At 38.9% G+C, this 4,286-nt stretch overlaps 1 long non-coding RNA gene across 1 annotated transcript in view; it reads left to right on the top strand.

The window, feature by feature from the left end:
• The window catches only part of LOC109848278, a 38,692-nt gene extending 34,693 nt beyond the window's left edge, over positions 1-3,999 (top strand). The window contains exons 3-4 of the long non-coding RNA XR_002248758.1: positions 2,554-2,680; positions 2,763-3,999. This is a non-coding gene — a long non-coding RNA (uncharacterized LOC109848278). The remainder of the gene's footprint in view (positions 1-2,553; positions 2,681-2,762) is intronic.

The following is a 4,286-nucleotide window of genomic DNA, read 5'->3' as shown; positions in this document are numbered from 1 at the left end:
GGTTGTGAGAGAAGGAGAACGAAGAGAGAGAGAGGAGTACGAGAGAGTTAAAGAGAGAGAGAGAGAGAGAGAGAGAGAGAGAGAAATGAGAGTGAGATTGAGAGTGACGTGGGGGATTTTTGAGGAGGAGTTGGGGGAAACACGAGGTGATGGGAGTGCGGGATTTAGGGAGTGAATTGGGGAAGTGGGGTAGGGGAGAGAGAGAGATGAAGAGAGAGAGAGAGAGATACAGAGTGAAATACCGGTGAGAAGAAAAACATAGAGAAAAATACCCCTTTAAATAATTTAAAAATATCATAAAATTTATTCAAATAAATATTAAAATTTATGGTTAAAATAACAATAATGAATAATTAACTATTAATTTAAAAATTTTACCGAAACAATTAAATTTATAATTAGCAAAACCATTAAAATAAAATAATACCGTATTTTTAAATCGTAGAAAATTCTAGAAAAATTGAAAAAAATACAAATACTCTTTTAGAAAAATAATATTTAATATTTAAATACTAAGAAATTATTTAAACCCGTATTAGAAATTTACGGTCATTACAAATATCAAGAACCTGAAGGTTAAGATGTAACCCGAAGGTGTTTTTTTTACAAGACAACTCACAGATCTGATTCAAATCCGAAAACAAAAAGAGAGCGGCGAGCGGCGGGCATGGCGGCGGCGAGCGGCATCGGGTGGGAGTTGTCGCGTCGGGTGAGAGAAGCTCGAGGACGAGGACGTGGATCAGATGGACGAGGACGAAGAGTTGTCGAGGAATATGATGGCGATGATGATGGTGAGGACGAGAAAGATGAGGACGGTAAGGCGGCTGTAAGGTTTTGACGGCTAGGGTTTTGTTGGCTAGGGTTTTGGAGAGAGGCGGCTAGGGTTTTGGAGAAAGCGGATATGGTTTTGACAGCTAAGGTTTTGGAGAGAGACGACTGCCTAGGGTTAGAGTTAGGCTTAGGAATTTGGATTAGTATTAGGGTTAGGGTTAGGAATAGGCTCTGATACCATGTTAAAATTTGGAGAGAAAAAAATTTCTTGGGAGAGTTTTCCCTCACTCTATATTTTATGATTTATAGAGATGAATTAGTTATAAATTAGTCTCACAGACAATGTGAGACTAAACTAATATTCATACTTTCTTCTAACAACTACCAAACATAAAAACTTGTGCTTAGTACAAATTACCTCCATATTGCTCTCTCTATATATTATCACACTATTATGGAGATCAATAAATAGAGCCCTTCACCTTACAAACCACACTGGGGATGCGGGTAGGTACTTAAGCAGTACTCAAACTTACACCTGGATCAGTGTTCTCAACTAGTAGAAGGCATCTCGTGTCTGCTAAAAAATTTTATTCTTATTTTCTTCTGTGCAAGATTCCTTGTACCCAACAAGTCTCATCATATCCCTGTTTAGCGTAGGCCACAGCACAGAAGAACCCGTGTGCACAGCACATGGCTCTATTCATTCCTCACCGACAGCACCAGCGTTTTGCACAGCCAGAATCAGCCCCCTCCTTGGCTTGGGGTCTGCCTTCTTCGTCCAATCAAATCAGTGGGCCTCTCTTTCTACAGTGTAAAAGTCATTGCACCAGGAAAATGGTCTGAAATTGACCTTAATGGACCCAATTGAATTCGACAACGCTGGAATCTAATCTTTTGCTTAGTGAAGATTGGGGCCTCTAGTTATAAAGGACTACGGATTGATTGGGATAACAGCATGAAGAGATCCTTGCCCTCCAATCAGATAGATCTCTGTGTTGTGGTGATTGGACTTGGTTCTAAGATTGGAATTCTGGTGGAAGTTTGAGGAGCTCACCGCTCAGGAACTCAAATGTTTGGTTTTGAGCTGACAAAGTCAATCCAAGTGGGAAACAGTAAAGTTGCAAATAGGCTTAGCCATGTTTATAAAGTCTTATAGACAAAAATTCAAACTTAAATAATTATTCACCATCAATTTTAAGATTCAAGTCTTATAGTATTTTATATAGAAATGATGTTAGCAATACATGGCAATACTTAGGGATTGCAGAGACTATTTCTAATTTATGTGTTTGACAGGAAGGTTCAGTAGACTATACATTCTAGATATTTGCTATACAGAACTGATCAGGTTTATAGTTTTTCTGAGTATTAAATCTAAACATGGTATAACTCCAAGGTTGAATGGTCAACACTCAGAATTAGACCAGGTTTATATTAGTTTGTGGGCCCTAACAATTTGAACTATTAGGGTATATACTAGAGGCAAACTGTCTTTTAACTTGTTCAAAATACTTCTAATTAGGTTACTACGTTAAGAAGATTCTTGAGACTCTTCAGTCAAAAATAGATTCTAATCAAACTCTTCACACTCCAATACTTAAAACCCTTTTCCATCTGAACATAGCATGTCCTTCAGATATTTATTAGCACCTTATTCAAAGAATATTTTAATCTTTCCGGTTTATCTCTTCTAACTGGACTACTCATTGAAGTATTCTTTTTGTCAGTTACATATGAATAAGAATTACCTTTTACAATATGACTTCTATGTCAATTCAGGCTTTTGAAACATCATCATATTAGTAGGTTCCCCCAATAAGTTCGACAGCCGATGGAGGATCGATAAAAGTTAATGCCTGGAACTAGAATCCAGCAAACTGCCAATTTGCTGCACCATGTTTTTCAGGTAATGAAGAACCTAGCAACCACCCAAGGCTATTATATTCCAATGCCTTTTGCATTCACCATTGCAATGGTTCTGTTCTCAGATATTCTGCGATCAAAATGATGGGTATGGACCACAGCAGGCTTGTTAGGTCATGGAGAAATCAGGTTCCCAATAGATAACAGTTTCAGTTCCCAAGTTCTCTCTCTTGTCACAGGTTCCAAATTCCATGGAGTTTAGCATCTCTGATTTACTGTTGCTATCTTGAGGTATGTTGGTATTCCCCTCAAATTTCAAAAGGAGGTAGATGAAACGCAAGTTGACCATAAAAGTTTAAAGGGTGCATGCATTGGAAACTTGAAAATTGCCAAGAGTATTAATTGGTCATTGAAAATAGTAAAGAATAAAGCCTATAAAAAAGGATGTGTTAGTGTTGAGAAATTCATCCTCTTTGTGAGAAGGAAGACCCTCTTTGAACTCTTTTGAGTGATTGGTGTTATTATCCTCTTTGAGTAATATAGCGTGATGGTTGGCCTTGGAGCTTTTGAGTGATCTATGTTCTCAGGTTCCTTGACATATATGAGATGTGCGGGGGTTTTCAAGTTTGTCCATGCAAAACTTGTATCATTTGTATGGAGTATACTAGTTTGTTAAAGTAGCGGATGAGAGATCGTGGATGTAGGCATGTTTGGGCGAACCGTTTAAAAATACTTTGTGTTGTGTTGTGTTGGTGTTTGTGTTCCTTATTGTGTGTGTTGCTTGTGTGCTTCATTAATCCCCAATAGTGGTATCAGAGTTAAGATCATCAGAGTTTATGAGTATGGTGGAGCATACTGTAGGGAGGAGTTTGTCAAGCACAATGGAAGGGGTCATTTGCAAAGCCGTTATCCAAAGTTGAACAAATATATTGTTGAATGAAGTGATTGCAACATTGAAAGTGGTATCCCCATGGAGATGGCTGACATTGAACGAAAGTTCTAAGACGTGCAATACATACGAGGCTTAGAGCAGCGATGACTCACATTGAGGAGCTTTCAAGAAAGTGTAGTGATTGGATAGCAGTGTATCAGTGGGCAAGGGATAGCGGACGGTGGCAGTGAGCTTTAAAGACCAGCTATGGCAATTGGTAATGGAGGACAATCGTGAGGGCAACTCACAAATATCGATAGAGGAATGACGACCGATAGAGATGTGATGACGAGCAGTGATGCGTGGTCAATGTTAGCGACAGTCGATGACATTGAGGTGTTGGAGATTTGTTTTGAGGGAGGATATGCTGGGATTCTCCATAAATCTCAAAATGATATAGATGAAAACATGTTGACTATAGAAGCTTGAAAGGTGCATGTATTGGAAGCTTGAAAGGTTCTCTTGAAAATTGCTAATAATATTAATTGGTATTTTTGAAAATATTAAAGAAAAAAGGCTATAAAAAGGGATGTGTTAGTGTTGAGAAAGTCATTCTCTTTGTTGTAGAAATGGCGAGCATATGGAGAAGACTGCTTGGACAGGCATGAGTGTGCTTTTGAGAGTTTGGCGATCGGCTGCGGGATTCTGGCGGTCGACCGCATTCATGGACAGATCGTTTCTGAGCTTCTGGGAGTTAGCGGTCGACCTGGCGGGCGAA

The sequence above is a fragment of the Asparagus officinalis genome, chromosome 7 (genome assembly GCF_001876935.1).
Source record: "Asparagus officinalis chromosome 7, Aspof.V1, whole genome shotgun sequence".
NCBI lineage: Eukaryota > Viridiplantae > Streptophyta > Magnoliopsida > Asparagales > Asparagaceae > Asparagus > Asparagus officinalis.
Note: the sequence above shows the minus strand (reverse complement) of the source record. Positions and strands in the feature narration are given on the sequence as shown.